Source organism: Periplaneta americana, chromosome 12, assembly GCF_040183065.1.
Source record: "Periplaneta americana isolate PAMFEO1 chromosome 12, P.americana_PAMFEO1_priV1, whole genome shotgun sequence".
In the NCBI taxonomy this organism is placed as follows: domain Eukaryota; kingdom Metazoa; phylum Arthropoda; class Insecta; order Blattodea; family Blattidae; genus Periplaneta; species Periplaneta americana.
The window spans coordinates 48284770-48302053 of NC_091128.1; the positions used below are offsets into that span (position 1 = coordinate 48284770).

Here is a 17284-nt window from a genome sequence, read left to right on the forward strand (position 1 = left end):
CACTGATTGACCTCTGCAGTTGGAAGCGTGGTTAAATAAAGTACTGCTGTTGCTGCTACGACCACGACCACTACCACCGCTACTACTACTGCTACTATTACTACTACTACTAGGCCCTACCACTACTACTAATACTAGCCCTAATACTACTAATATTACTACTACTACTGCTACTACTACTGCTACTATTACTACTACTACTACTACTACTACTAGGCCCTACCACTACTACTAATACTAGCCCTAATGCCACTAATATTACTACTACTGCTGCTACTACTACTACTACTACTACTACTACTACTACTACTAGGCCCTACCACTACTACTAATACTAGCCCTAATACTACTACTACTATTACTACTACTACACTGCTACTATTACTACTACTACTACTAGGCCCTACTGCTACTACTAATACTAGCCCTAATACTACTAATATTACTACTACACTGCTACTATTACTACTACTACTAGGCCCTACTGCTACTACTAATACTAGCCCTAATACTATTAATATTACTACTACTACACTGCTACTATTACTACTACTACTACTACTACTACTAGGCCCTACTGCTACTACTAATACTAGCCCTAATACTACTAATATTACTACTACTATTACACTGCTACTATTACTTCTACTACTACTACTAGGCCCTACTGCTACTAATAATACTAGCCCTAATACTACTAATATTACTACTACACTGCTACTATTACTACTACTACTACTAGGCCCTACTGCTACTACTAATACTAGCCCTAATACTACTAATATCACTACTACTACACTGCTACTATTACTACTACTACTAGGCCCTACCACTACTACTAATACTAGCCCTACTACTACTAATATTACTACTACTACTGCTACTATTACTACTACTACTACTACTATGCCCTACCACCATTACTACTAATACTAGCCCTACTACTACTAATATTACTACTACTGCTATTATTACTACTACTACTGCTACTATTACTACTGCTACTGCTACTATTACTACTACTACTGCTACTATTACTACTACTACTATTCCCTACCACCACTACTACTACTAATACTAGTCCTACTACTACTAATACTACTACTACTACTACTGCTACTATTACTACTACTACTAGGCCCTACTACTACTACTACTACTACTAGGCCCTACTACTACTAATATTACTACTACTACTGCTACTATTACTACTACTACTATTACTACTAATACTATGCCCTACTACTACTACTACTACTATGCCCTACTACTACTACTATTAGGCCCTACAACTACTACTACTACTACTATTACTACTACTACTACTACTACTGCTACTGCTACTACTGGTACTACTACCACATTACACCTTCCCTTGAAACGCTCCAAGGGGTAAGATTACAGGACCGAAGATATATCCATTCACTAATTTTCCTATATCGCATCATCAATACTTCTTCGCCTAACTATCTCTCGGTGCGTTTTAATTTCTTCTCCTCTTATCACAGCATGGGTACTCTTTCCAGAAATGACCCTTTATTATCTATGCCTTGCCATAGAACAGCTCACTATTCTTCCTCTTTCACAGTATCAGCAATTCGTTTCTGGAACTCCCTATCCACATCCCTCAGGAACTGTCGAACGATATTACAATTAAAAGTAAATTGTTTAAACACGTGACCATTATTCATGTTTAATTCTCCTTTGTGTGTATAGGCCTTATATGTAATTTTCCTCAGTGTTGTATAGTTATAATTTACATTTGAATTTGTTATTCTTGTAATTTGTAATATTGGTTCACCTACCGCTTGCATATTCATTGAGTGTAACTTCCAGCCTTATATTATTTTGTAATTATTATTTAGTACATGTTCGCATTATTTTACTCGACTTGTGCTTGTATAACTATATAAACTTTTATTATTGTTCCTTAAATATTAGTCTGTGAAATTGTATCAGTTTCTTTTCTTTCTGGCTAAGTGAAAGAGAAGGCCTGATGGCCTTAACTTCGCAAGAATAAATAAATAGATATTAAAATAGATATTACTACTAAATAGTTAAGATGAAACAATTGTAAAATGATGTCCCTGTACTTACACCGTACAGAAGCTAGAAAGATGTCTTTCTTTCTGTTGAAATGATTTCAAATGAGACATAAAATTGGATTTGGAGGTCGACTGAGTAATTCGCCTGACAATTTCTTGCGACAGGGCAGTAATTTTTACAAAAATCCAGCACGACAGGCAGGCGAATCAGGACACAGTGTCGTAATACGCAATGGTATAGACGCAATAATCTTGTGCAGTTTGGGTTTCACAATAAAATTATAATGATATCTTGCTGGAGTTTCTTATAACTTGATGAAGCTGTCGACGGATATAAGTCAAATGTATCCTCATTAGTGCAGTGGCTTTCATTGTCTTATTATGTGCCATCCTTTGGGACTAACGGGAAATCCTATTTCAGCACTGCGAAAGATTGTTTAAGATGTTCTTTTCCTGTTTTGCTATTATCATTTGCATATGCAGCTTATAATTACAGCTTCCCGCACATCTTTCCAGTTAGATTAATTGATTCTAGGATGAAGATGTTTTGTAATAGGAACACATTATGCATTTTGCGGTATAATTAGCTCTTGGATTACCTTAAGCATTTTACATCACGTGAGAATTACATCATTTTTGCTGTGTACACATTTAGATCTTCACTTTCAAACTACTGCTCTAAAAATCTCTCTCCCAGGCTTATTTCGCATATTATCTACTATTGCAATATTCAATGTAATATCTAGTAAATGTTTTACATTTTATAAAAATTCTTGAAGTCTACTGTACTACCGTAATATTCCAGTAACTGCAGTAGACATATACAGGGTGTTAAAAAGTATCATCCAATATTTTAGGAGATGATAGTATGCATCAAAACAAGAAAAAAAGTCTAATAAACATGGATCCTACAACACATACTTTCTGAGATCTCAACACTTGTTCATAGGAGGTGCTCAATGTGACGTCCATTCATGGCAATGCATTTTTCTCCCCTAAAATACAGCAGGCTATAGATAGTCATACCGTAGTTGACACTCCTGGCATGGAATACTGAACCGTCGCAAGGAATACTGAAAAGAAAAGTTTGGTTGCGGATATGAGCGGGGCTCAACAGAGATGGTGTTGTGAATTTTCGTAATCAGCATGTGTAGGCTGATGAAAATTTCCATGCTCTTGAAGAAACGAGGCATCAGCACCGATTCTCAATCAACGTATGGGCAAGCGTTCTTGACGATAGTTTAAGGGCCATACGTGCTACCACAGAGATTAACTGGGGCTCGTTATCAAGACTTTCTTATTAACGTATTGCCTGCCTTGCTGGAGTATGTGCCATGTCAGCAAAGACTACAGATGTGGTTCATACATGATGGCACAACAGCACATTTTTTCTGTAGTGAGCGTGAACACCTGATGCTGACATTTCAGGACCGCTGGATTGTTTGGGGAGGCCCCACACCTTGGCCTGCTCGTTCCTCAAATCTAAATTCCCTAGACTTTGGTTATCAAGAACAACCAGGTCAATTTCAAAGAGTGCGTGATTTCTTACGCCGAAGGGCAAAGGAATGCATTGCCATGAATGGACGTCACATTGAGCACCTCCTATGAACAAATGTCCAGATCTGAGAAAGTATGTGTTGTAGGATCCATGTTTATTACACTTTTTCTTGTTTTGATGCATACTAGCACCTCCTAAAATGTCGGATACTTTTTTAACACCTTGTATATTTGTTATCAGCAAAGCTCGGAACTTGGGGACTTGTGTCTTTGAACGTGGCTAAGCGATCGGACTTCAATGTCAACAAACTCCCGCTTCCAGGACAGAGGTACTGTCAGGTCTGCCATAAAGTGGTTGCTGGTTGGAACAACATAATGATAATATTATGGTAGGTTCAAACAAGTTATTTTATAGCATATATATAAATAAACATGCAAAATATATCAAATTTACAGTTCTGCTCTGTATATTTTATTACAGTATATGACTACATACATTCGAATATTTTTCGAACCCATACCTTCTTCGTCTGTTAGTTAAACATGATTTGAAACGAAAGAAACTTATTTCCACGTCACATGAAGTGACGGGAGCAAAATTATTTTTTTTTATTTTATTTATTTTAACTAGCTACCTACTGAATACAAATTACATTTATAAAACAAAAATATTTCTAGCCACTACCGTAAAAGCCAGGCTCGTGTTCGGTGTGGTCTTAGTCAATAACATAACATAAAATTTACAAGGACACTTTACTAAATACAGTAAGTAACTTAATTAAAACCAATAAATACAACACAAGAACAAGAATAAAGAAGAAAGAGAAAAAGAGAGAAAAATACACATTTAATATAAATTGACAATTCGACAGAAGCCAATGATATTCAATAAAAACAAGAATATAGTAGACAGAAAGAAAAGGCAAAAAAAAAAATAAATTTGTTAATATTATATTATATCGTGGATAATTTTACAAATTTATTTTTAAAAGCTTCAATTTTTTTATAAATTTCAAATTTGGAAAATGGTTTGTAATTGTATTATAAAGTCTTAGGCCGAAATAAAGTATTGAATGTTTTCACTGTCACTGTTTCCTGTTCGATTTTCAGTAGTTGCTAGCTGATCTCGTGTCTGAGAAAGATAAGTATCCTAAATTTGTCTCGAAAATAGTTTTCAATTTCTATGTCACTACTAGGGAAGGTTCCACTACGACTTGATCCATGGCTATGGACAAATTTTCCACCGATTTAAGGGACTGAAATGTATTTCAATGAATGCCCGTTTCCAATCTCTAGTTTGTGTTTGACACAAGTTACAAAATATAAACTTTCCATTCGAAGAAAATAATGTATCTCCTCAGAATTCCTCCACGAAATTCTGTACCTAAATTTTAAGAAATATATTTTCAAACGTATACAATACCCGTTCATTCGAATAATTCGTATTTTCTTATTTTCAAACAGACCGTTTACCTCTAATTAATTATCTGAATGTCATTGGCTTCCACACGACACAGTTTCCTCGTCCGTCTTCCTGTCATTCGATGTGGCCACTTTCTTAGTACACACGACTGTCCCTGAGCACTTGCAGGGTGAGCTTTGTGTACGTTGTACCAGTAACCTTACTCATGCACACGACACACAAGTCCCCAAGTTCCGAGTTTGGTTATCAGTTACCCACATTGGTAACTAATTCGCGAGAACATACATGTGGGTCGTAATTCACTGCAGCTAGCACCGCAACTTCCCTATCTTCGTCCGTAGCGGTTCTTCTGCGCCTCCTTTTCTTTGGCTGGACAATGCCTCCTTCAGAGAATTTTTTTTATCACACGATAAAATGAAGCTCTTGATAGACTTCTTCTATCAGAAAACCTTTCTGCGTACACAAAAATAGCCTGTTCCACATCTCTCCCACTACTCACAATTTTGGCCTTCTTGCGGGACAGTTTGCAATATTTGCACTTGCAGTCCAGTGTTGTCATCTCAAAATGAATACTGTAGCATGGAGTGGCGAAAGAAATATTATTAAGCAAGTAAGTAATAGCATTTTGTGATGAAGAGAAACAAACAGGTGAATATCTCTATTTCCTATAAATCAGGCAACGAAAAGAGCAACTGATATCACAGGTGAGGCTTATTTTATTCCAACTGATTATTTATTAAAATTGCTTATTTAACTAATACTAATAATACAACATTTTATGTAATTTATATAGACAGGCCAGAACTCCTAATAAAGAAAATCAGGAGAGAGGGAGTCTGTGCAGGAGATGAAAAGCTAGAATCACCAGAGAAGAACAGACCAAGGGAACTTTTAATTATTGTAGATGATATGAACCGATGTATTTTAAGAAGAAAGATACAAGAATTTTATACCGTGCAGAAAGAAGTTCCGACATTGAAGAAATTACTGAAGCTTGCGAGAGAAGCAATAATTTCCAAGGTTGGAGAGAAAAACTACGGAAAGTGATTCGAGACATGGGATTTAGGTTTAAAAAAAGTAGAAATACAAGATGTATCTTGATTGAAAGAAATAATACTGTAGCATGGAAGACCAATTATTTATGACTCCGTTTGACGGAAATTAGGCAACATCCCTATTCGGCACGGTTCGTGGCCTGCTGTTTAACGTGGAGGGAGGAAAAGCGGATGGAATGGAGTGAGTAGAGGCGTCAACTTTTCCAAGAACGACTACAGCGCTGAAGGGGCACAGATCCGATGGTCCGACAATACTACCAGTGGATCCACCTGGACTCGAAGGTAGCTGCAAGTACACTAGCGACAGATACAGTGGAAAGTAAACAAAACAATGGACACAATGTGTCATGACCTCCTCGCCTACTGTGATGCTGGACTGTTTCGAATGGGTCCAACCATTCATTGCACTCTTCGTACACAGCCATTCATAAACAACTTACGTTGGTTTAAGAACAATTGCGAAGTGCTTTATACAAAAGTTGTTTAGTTTTTAAAAGGAATGAAAAAACAACGTAAAAATGTAGGTTCCCATTTTTTTTAAATTAAATTGACCCTAAAATGACCATCACAACGTCCTCCAAATAGAACACGACAAATGGAATTTTCTTTCCCCCATAATATCAAGCAACTTTCATTTAAGACATTTCTTTCTACAACGCTTAGTTTTGGAGATACTGTACAGTATCAACTTAAATGGTCCACTGTGTATATCCGCGTACATTTCCTGTTAACAAAGTTGTGACAGCTATGCGACAAATAATACACAGGAATAGCTGGGTGCCCGATTTTGTAACTGAAAGACTTTCAAGAGTCTGTTCATTTATCAACAGTAATCTCACTAGACGTTTTGATTTATCTAGAGAAAATCGAAACTCGAGTGGGATTTAATTGACTATTACACGATTAGAAGAAAGTATATAAAGATTAGAAGTAACGAAGTACTCCAATACAATAGAATATTAATAGACTTACGAAAATACAACTGTCTTCAAATGTATTATTGTACTATCTCAACATTACAAATATTACGCTAGGTGCATGCTAGATGGCAGTAGTGTCTTTATACAGACACTGTAATGATTACTATTCAATAAATCTTAATATTAAACAATCTCTGATTCCATAATATCATATAGCAGAAGTTCTTTTTATCCTCTCAGAGCAGAAGCTATAACATAACCTAACTAATATACACAAGTGTTAGAAAAGTTTTAATTAACGACGATGACATAAAAAATAAACATGAATAATTTTAAAAGGAATAATTATTGAATGTACAATTTTCAAATTTGAATGTGGTTGGTGGTTCAATTGATGTTATATTGGACGTGTGCGTAATAAAAGTGGAACTCGTTGATTTAGGCCTACATGGTGTATTCACCTTATTCAGAATTTCCGAATGAATAATTTTAAAAGGAATAATTATTGAATGTACAATTTTCAAATTTGAATGTGGTTGGTGGTTCAATTGATGTTATATTCGACGTGTGCATAATAGAAGTGGAACTCGTTGATTTAGGCCTACATGGTGTATTCAACTTATTCAGGATTTCCGAATGGTGCTCTTCATTTATTTGTAAATCGGATTTCAGAAGATGCATAGGTATGATCAGTGATTTTTATTAATTGTTGTTCTTGAATGCCCATGCGAGTCATAGTTGAAACTGCTGTGCATCGACTGGAGTGGTTTGTAATTTTATATATATTTTTGACGTCCAGACCAGCGCAGTTTCAAATGTTGGCAAACAAAGAAACAAATGCTAGGGACGCGATAAAATTAAACAAATGCTAGGGACGCGATAAAATTAAACAAATGCTAGGGACGCGATAAAATTAAACAAATGCTAGGGACGCGATAAAATTGTGCGATAAGCAGCCATTATTGGTTGAAATACGTCCTTTCGTACCGTTTTATTGGTCAAAAGTAGTATGACGTAGTAAGAGTGTAATAGTCCTCATAATTCTACATTCCTTTACTTGGCTCTTATGAGGGCATTATGAGTGCACTTTGTAGCAAAAACAGTAGCTACCAGTGAGGAGCCCGCCTACTTCGTGGGTTATTATGCTGATGAGTCTCTCCACACCCCACTACATTCATTGTCTACAACTTCTTGCGGTTTCAGGCTTCTTCCTTGAATACGCTTTCTTCTCACGATGCGATGTAAGCAACTAATGCGACCGTGTCAGATGCTTGTGTCACTGGATTGTTCCTGTGAAGAGTAATTTGCTACCTTTGTACAGACCTCTGTACTTGCCTTTCTTTCCACATCCTTATCTACTATGGTTTAAAAGAGTGCAGTGGATTTAGTATTACTATTATTACAAGTCGTCGTTATGTGGAATTCTATTGCTGGTGCATCTGAATATTACAGTTTGATTCATTCCTGTATTTTCAAAATAACGTTATAAAGTGACATCACAACTTTTTCCTTGCATTCTAAGCTATGTCCTGATTTTACATATGTAGTGTAAAATATTACCCCAGTCTAGGACAGGCATGTCAATTGATGCCCATAGGAGCAAGCGCGCACTTTAGAGCCCAGGAGAGCCTGAGCGCTTTACAGCGGAAAGGAAAGAGACAGACGAAAGAGGTAGTATATGCCGCTTGATCGAGCTATATTCAGGGATGGCCAGCACTGATTCAATAGATAAAGGGAAGAGAACTTTTTAAAACTGTATCCATGTTAATTTTTAGATTTTTCTGAAAAGTATAAGTGCATTATAAGAATGTAAGTTTTAATTTTAATGCTCATTTTTCACAAGTTTTTATTCAAAAGAAATATTTTCTCAACTTTTCGTATAGAAAAGTGAAATTTTCAGGTATAATCCTATTTATTTAGTAGCCTTACAGAATGTTTTCGTAAATCTAATATACCGTATATACGTATTACTGAAGATAGTGTATTGAAAATTTTGAAAATATTCGAATGGAAATTATTTGTAAGGAAATGAATTAACAAAGCAACTACTGTTACATCATAAGCAAAAGATACGTGCCCATGTGTTGTAAAAATGTCAGCTCTATAGCTTCAGCACATTTCGAGAAAATAATTTAATATTCTGATGATAGGAAGTTGCTCACCAATATCACCTTAAAAGCATAATGCGATAAGAGTTTTGTTATGTAATATTAGTTACACTTAAAACAGATACAGTTCCTAGGTAACGTTGCTTTGTACTGCAATATTGTTTTGATTAGTTTATTGATTACTTTTGTAAGGCTAAAAATACCATCAATATAAATTCCAACTTATCATGTCATACTCAATCTCTTTCTTTGGAATATCGCCTTCTTTATGAATGATGTTTTTCATCCACTTAATACAGTATAATATTATACTAGTATGGAATTTAAGTGAATATTCCTTCCATACTCTCTATTATGTTATTAAGATTTAAAACACAAGTGCAATATTAAGAAATCAGTGCTAGTACTTTTGTTTTACAGACAATATAGATAATATTAAACAGAAAGAAGCCACATAAAAAGAACGACATAAAATTTCACGTTCCGTTTGAAGTTTGTGCACCACTGTTTTCTTAATCCAACAGGCTGGTTAGTCATATACACAACCCTTCCTCTTTCCATACTTAGCGCTTGCTGCCCGCGCACGACGTCAAGGTCAGAAAAATTCGCTTGCTTTTACATCACTGTAGTAGACCATAAAACTAAACAAACACTATGACTAACCAAAATTTACAACAGATGCTCAAAGTAAGATCCATTCACAGTGAAACGATGTCCCAGTCTATCACAGAAACAGTCCATTGTCTTTCTCACAGTTACATGACTGATCTGTTCTATCTCATATCTATAATGGAGATAGTGAAGTCACTTTTCAGTTTTATTTACCTTATTACAGTGTTACCACACGGAGACGACAGCATCACAACAATCAACAAAGCACTCGTTATTAAACTCATTCTTCTGTAAAAATGTAAGGTTACGTGTTTCAACTTTCTACTTGCCGACTCCTATAAAACCATTCTTGTAAACAACAGAAAATCTTTATTGTCTGTGAATTCGGAAAGATACCTATGTTGTAGTTTATTGCAACTCCAATTTCAGCAAAAAATAAGGATGTTACAGATTTTGAACTTTATTTTGCAGAATACAATACATTTTATTGCCTTATTTGTAAATTTATTATAATGTACTGTAGTTCACTCCATTTGAATGTAAGACAGTGAACATTTTTAGGTATTAATGAAGAAAGATAACAATAAATGAAAGTAAAATTCTTAAGATAAAGTAATTCTTAATACTGAAAATGATGTTACTTTCAGTGCATATAGGCCTATCCTACCTTTTAATTACATACATACATATATGCATGCATATTTTGCCACATTTCATTCTTTCGTTCAGAAAAGGGACTGAGATTCGATCCCCGGAACATCTTGTGACATTTCTTTTATTAGGCACACTTAAATCTCACTGTACATTATATTTACTTATCCTAATTCCATTTCTTTAATCCATGCATAGACGTTAACCTCAATCATAGGGATTTCTTGAAATCCTTAGTTATTAAAAAAATACTCTCTTCCTATCTCTGTTCATATAGATTTTGAAGAAGTCAACTTCTTTTCCTTATGGAGATCATGGATTTTTATACTGCACTTGTCTTTGGTAATCTGGTGTTACAATTCGTACAATAAAATTGAATCGGAGATTCACAGAATAAAACCCGAAGTATTTTTAACACCAATAAATATCCTAGTACTGTATGGTTTTCTTCGGATGGAAAACAAAACTAGCTTTTCGTGACCTAGTGTAAGGAGTTAAGTACAGCTTTCAGCAGTAAAATGTTTGGAAATATTCAACATTTTTTTCCTCCATTACTGTATATTGTAGAATAATGAAAATTGGTAAGTGTAGAACACTGTCTTTCTGCTATATGAAAAAAAAAATATTTTTACGATTTAAAAATTATTTATTATTTATTTATTTATTTTTTAATTCAGTATGGTGGCAGTTAACTGTGCAATGATGAAGCGTTTCCCTCATAACTTATAAACTTGGTAACTTTTTCATGTTCTCTCGCTTTTATTTTATTATCGACGCTCATATTACAATATTATGCTACATTCCTTAATAAATAATATTTGTTTAATTTTATGTTAGAAGGAAATACTGATATTCGACCACTTTTAAATGAATTTAATTTTTATGAGACATTCTATCACAGTAGAGAAGTGTTCTTGCATCTTATTGTAGATATGACATACATAAATACACACAAAAAATCATCACAAAATGTTGGATAGTGTCTGAGTTATGTGGGAAACGCTTCATCACTGCACAGTGAACTGAATTTTGGAAAAAAAAAATGTAAATAATTTTTTTAAATCGTAAAAATATTTTTATGCTCGGCCATGCCGAAATGTAGTAATTATACACCTGGTAGTAGCCCTTTAATGCACCTCATTAAAGTACACCTATTCATTATAGTTCAGTTGTTCAGCTAATGTGAAATCACCATTGTACCATTATAAAAGCGCAAGTATCGATTATTCTCGGATATGCAATAGAAATACAACTAGCGAAACGTCACGGAGGGTAGAAATCCAATACTGTCGCAGGAGGTTATGTTCTGTTACTATAATAATTAGCGTTAATTGTAAATAATATTCAAATAAATTCAATTTGTCATCTCGTTTTTCATTCTAAATCAATTTCCAGGTTATATCAAAATTAATGTTCATGTTATTCTCTAGATTATATCAAGGTCAATGACATTCGTTCCTCGGAAAAAAATCAATACTTTCGTGTCTGTGCACATCTCACAATTTAGAAGGTCAGTTCCGTTCCTCACTTACATAACCATAACATGAATACTTCTGAATAATTTCAAGTTAGAAATATGGTCGAGCATAAAAAGTCGTATGAAACTTGCTTATAATGGTAATTAAGATGCTCGTGTGAAAATTATGAAACTCGCTTGCGCTCGTTTCATAAAAAAATATGCTCGCGTCTTAATTACTACCATTATAGGCTCGTTGCATAATGTACTATTTTTTTCATATAGCAGAAGGACATTGTTTCACACATACTAATTTTCATTATTGTACAACATATAATAATAATAATAATAATAATAATAATAATAATAATAATAATAATAATAATAATAATGTTTTATTTTCGCTGGCAGAGTTAAGGCCATAAGGCCTTCTCTTCCACTCAACCAGCCTTAATCAATACAATACATAAATTTAAATTACAAATATTTTCACTACACTTAAAAGGTTCTCCAGCAATAATCTTCACTACACATTTATTTAAATTTAGATAAATCTATAAGGTAAAGTAGTAACTTAATTTATGAGCTAATTTAATTCAATGAATTATAATTAATTTAATATTTGAGATAGCTAGTAAAATGATGAAAATTAATTTAATATAAGCTTACTAGGACTATGTTACAGGGAGAATATATATATTTCTATTTCTATAATGAGAATATTAATGTAATTGCCATTAGAGGTTTTGTAAATCTATTTAGAGAAATTAAAGATAATAATAATAAGAATGGACAGATGTTAGTTTCATTATAAGTAACAAATATTAATCAGCAATTCATCTGTTAAGTAAGAATTTATGTAATTTTGACCTAAATGAAGCAATTGTCCAACAACCCCTTATATCACTCGGAAGCGAGTTCCAATTTCTAGCAACTGAAACTGTATAGGATGAAGAATATAAAGATGTCTTGTGGTAGGGTATAATGAGTAAATTGTTATAATGAGATCTTGTACTTAGCTGATGATATGCGGATAAATTTTGAAAACGAGAAGCCAAATAGATTGGGGTAGCGGTGCGCAGTACAGTGCGCGGTACAGTAATGGAGGAAAAAAAAAAATGTTGAATATTTACACAATTTTACTGCTTTAAGCTGTACATAACCCCTTAAGGCAACTTAAGAGAGTCCTGACAGAGAATTGAAGCGACATGTCTGGTCATATAAAAATTGGAAGGCATCATAAGTGCACCATCGAGTTGAATTTATTCAGCATTTATGCAATCATTACAATGGAGTTTACTAATGATTAAGTTTCTCCTTTCATGCCATGTGTCTAATCTCTCGTCAGCTTACCGAATCTCAGTTATAATTATCTCTGCTATTCTGAGATTAAGCACATAAAACTTGTTTCGTATACGTATTTATGTCATATGAGTGGTTCAATGCTAACGCGTTCGACGCATTCGTCTTCCATCCACACACCCGGGGTTCGATCACCAGCCAGGTCGTGATAAAATTTGTGGTGGACAAAGTATACTCTGCAGAGTGTATTTCTCGGGGAAATCCCGTTTCCATATATCATCCCACCAACATTCTCCACCTCCCCCTCATTTCATCTATCATCCGCAATATTAAATATAGGTTGGGTGAAGTTTTGGGTAGTACGAGTTTCCGACGCTGATGTAGGAAGGACTTGGTTCTCCGGGTCCCTGGGGCTTATCAGGCACTCTTCTAAGGATACGACCTGGCTCTGCTAGGGCTGACGTAGGATGGCATCACCTGTCAGCATCGGATTTACGCCTAACACGCGGGCCAGCTGTATAACTTTAGACAATCATCAATCATCGCATGTACTGGGCGCACAATGAGCCAATGCAAGTCTAAGTAGAAGTACCCGCTCCCGGTACACGTCTTGAAAAATCAAGCCAAATCATAACTATTTCTACAAAGAACAATATTCACTTTTAACTAAACCTGTACTGTTGTCCATGAGGTGGTTTTGTGGTTATACATTCAATCTCTCACGTAGACGATCCGAGTTCGAGTCCCGGTCAAGCCTGGGATTTTTTACAGTGGCATTTATGGAGTACACTTGTCACAGTTGGTGGTTTTTCTCGGAGCTGTCACGATTCCCCATATTACAGAGTTATTTCCGATCTCTCATAACGAATTTGAATGACGTCATGTGCGTCAGGAATCACACTGACAGCTGAACTGTGGCACGAGGTGACAGAGTGCACGGTGTATCACAGTAACAATGCCCAAGAAAATCGAGTCTTTTTGGGAGGGGTACATAACAACTCTTTCCGATGCCAAGCACAGTTACGTGAAAATCATAGGAGACTGCAAAAAACGTGGTTTCGTTATTTCCAAGAAAGACATCTTGTGTGTACCTAATAAGACTGGCAAAGCTCGGATGGGATTAATTACAGAGTGGAAAAAGCAAGCAAATCCACCCCCGTCACAAGTCGCAGCACCCCACGAAATGATACAAATTAATTCCATTCGAGCTTTTCCAATATTATTAAGTACACAGACGATGCCTTTCTTGGAAATAACAAAATCTCACTTATTGCAGACTTCTTTCATTTTAACGTAACTGTACTTGACATTGCAAAGGGTTGCTATGTACCCCTTCCAAAAAGGCTCGATTTTCTCGGGAATTTCTGCTGTGAGTCGCCGTGCACTCTGACTATGAGATCACTCACTACTGTCTGTCACCTCGCGCCACAGTTCACCTGTCGTGTGACTCCTGACCCACATGATGTCATTCAAATTTGTTACCAGAGATCAGAAACAACCCTGTAGGTATCTACATCACTCCGTCAACATTTTTCCATATCGTCATAATTCTATAGCATTCCCCGATCGCCGGATGGAGACGCAAGGAGAGGGTTAGGGGCGGGTGGGGCTGTATGCTCGAAATCTGGGTATGCAGCGAACCTTGGTATAGTCAGCCAGTGTGGGTTTGTGAATCTCCTAGCTTGAGGGTTAGCGCAATATATCTTGAAAGATCGCAATGCTGGGTCTTAGTGCACCTGTTCCGAAATTTAATTGAGTTCTAATTAAACATCAAAACTTGCCTATTTACAGTTTTATGAGGTCTGGGAAATCATTATTGATGGGTAACTCGCCTAATCCATTATACATTTGTTTGAACCTTCCATAATGTTCTGAGTAAATCCGTTCTTATTCCTGGGTTAATGCTTCTTCAGTGGAAAAACTTGACATGTACTCAATTGAAGGACTTTTTTTTAACTTTCGCATATTTCATCTGTTTTACGCCAATAAAAATTTGAAATGTGCTCTTTAATGAATTTGCAGGACAATGTTTCATAATGTATCTTCAATTATTGTCAAATAATAATAATTATATCCAGATCTAGCAATATATCATTAGTTTATTTCTTTAAAACTTGCCTTATCCATATCACTAACTAGCATAACTGGTGTTATCCAAAAATGAAATTCATTTTATGGCCAAATTTGGGGTTTTGATTGTCCACTAACATATTTTTCCTGTTTCAGTGACCAATACGTTGGGTTCCAGGAGTTTTTTTTAACTGTGGAAAATCATTTAATATAGACAAATTGAGTTTTCCATCTAGTAGTTTCATTTTATTAATTATAAAACTATATTAATTGTTGCATACTTTTTTTCTTTCAGTAGCCATGCGCTACATAATCTCGTTTCACAATAGATTAAAATTACGTATAAAAAAGAAAAAAGTCTTGTTTAAATATAGGATTCTTGCAATATGTACAGGAGGAAAGGCTAAAACTGTCTTTGCATTAAAATCCATGATAACATTGTGATTTTGTGGACATTTATACATTAGTATCGAATCCACATGTTGCGTGTGTAACAAAATCACCTCGCATAGTCGTTCGAATTTTTTCGTAAGTCAACGTTCTTGCGTTTACACAGTAGGTATAGGCACATAACAATTTGTGAATTTTCTCACAGAAAACGTACTATAAAAGAGAAATGTTGGCTGAAGAAGTCTCCAAAACGAAACTCAGTTACAGATGGTCCTTAACAAACATTTATCTTTCTATGTTCTGCAGGCGCTCCTACTTTGTATGTATTTCAAGTCATTTCATTCAAGTAGGATGTAACATTAACGAAAAAACAAAACTTTAAATTGACAGCAAGGACGTAAAAACAAGGACGAAGGTGAAAGGAAGTGATTTAATGTCAAATAGTGGGGAGAGAGAAGTTCACCAGAATAAAATGATATTGTAACGTGGTATATCCTTTACTGTCCAGTTATTTGTAAACGTGGAAAGAAATTTTACTTAAATACAGTTAATTCTATATACTTTCTTTAAATTTAGTAGGCTATATAGTTGAGTAAGATTTACGTTGTAGTGTGGCGGAATTTACACGTATTTTAAGAAATGTAAAGCGGTGTAAAATTGAAGATTTGAGCATTATTAACAAAATAGAATCTATTGCCCAATATCAATAATAACTCAATTATTAAGTAGTTCAAGAAGTAAACACAAATAAATAAACTCAATTTTTTAAGTATCTACAGAATTTGGTTAGCGATCCTAAATCTTAATATCTCACTCCTTTCGTTGTACCATAAAGTAAGAACGAAAATAAAAAGCACTCAAACTTTCTTTTCCTTCACTACATTGTTTATAAAACTGCTTATGTCATGTACATGCGGTTTTCGTCTAATAACTCTAAGTGATTTTATAACGGTACCGGTAAATAGCGTCCACCTTTCTTCTGTATAAACAAAGAGGCAGTGTATGAGAACGTGATTTATCCGAATCAATATATACGTCGGTTCAGTACAGTTATGCAATAAGTATACTTACATTTTTTACTCCGTCACTTCCGCTTTATGCAACGTCACAGATTTGGCACACAGAAACACTTCTGGAAACACGGGACACACTAATACATTCACTCAGACACAAAACTAATGTATATTTATCCAAAGTCAAGCGATAGTTTTATAGTAGGCTAATGAAACACGTTTTTGCTTTACGCGGGATGTACACCATCGCCGGCATAAAAACGCATCTAGAGGTGGAAGACAGATGACGAACGGTCTCGCGTAACTCGCAGAAATATCGACCCGAACATACGAAGTTCCCGTGATATGCGCTATGTCTTTTCAATTATATCGCTGAAGAAATCATCGGTGGAGGCCATTTCTTAACATTGCGGAGGTGAACCTTGCTTCTTTGTCCTCTCCTTCTACCCTCCTGCTCTGCTATCTCCCACCAAATTTCTCCCACTTCACCAAAACCTCCCACCAGCCTCCTAAACGGAACTCAAGCGACCAACTCTCTCTCTCATAACCATAGTGTTTAGTGGTTCTTTTTAAACTACTGTTTTCCTCGGCGATTACGATTTATGCTTCCCCTTCCCTCACGAGATTCGGAGACAGCTGAAATGAAGAGTGCGAGTTTCAATGAAATGCTCAACTCTAAGGCTGTCCAAAATAGCTCACCTATACTGGTCCGTATTCTGGGATGGCATGAACTAGTATGAAT

General features: G+C 35.3%; 1 protein-coding gene across 1 annotated transcript in view; it reads right to left on the reverse strand.

Moving 5' to 3' along the window:
* The window catches only part of LOC138710390 (uncharacterized), a 228221-nt gene extending 211174 nt beyond the window's left edge, over positions 1-17047 (reverse strand). Inside the window, exon 1 of the mRNA XM_069841275.1 lies at positions 16601-17047. The gene's annotated coding sequence lies outside the window, so the exon portion shown is untranslated. The remainder of the gene's footprint in view (positions 1-16600) is intronic.
* Positions 17048-17284: the final 237 nt, after the last annotated feature.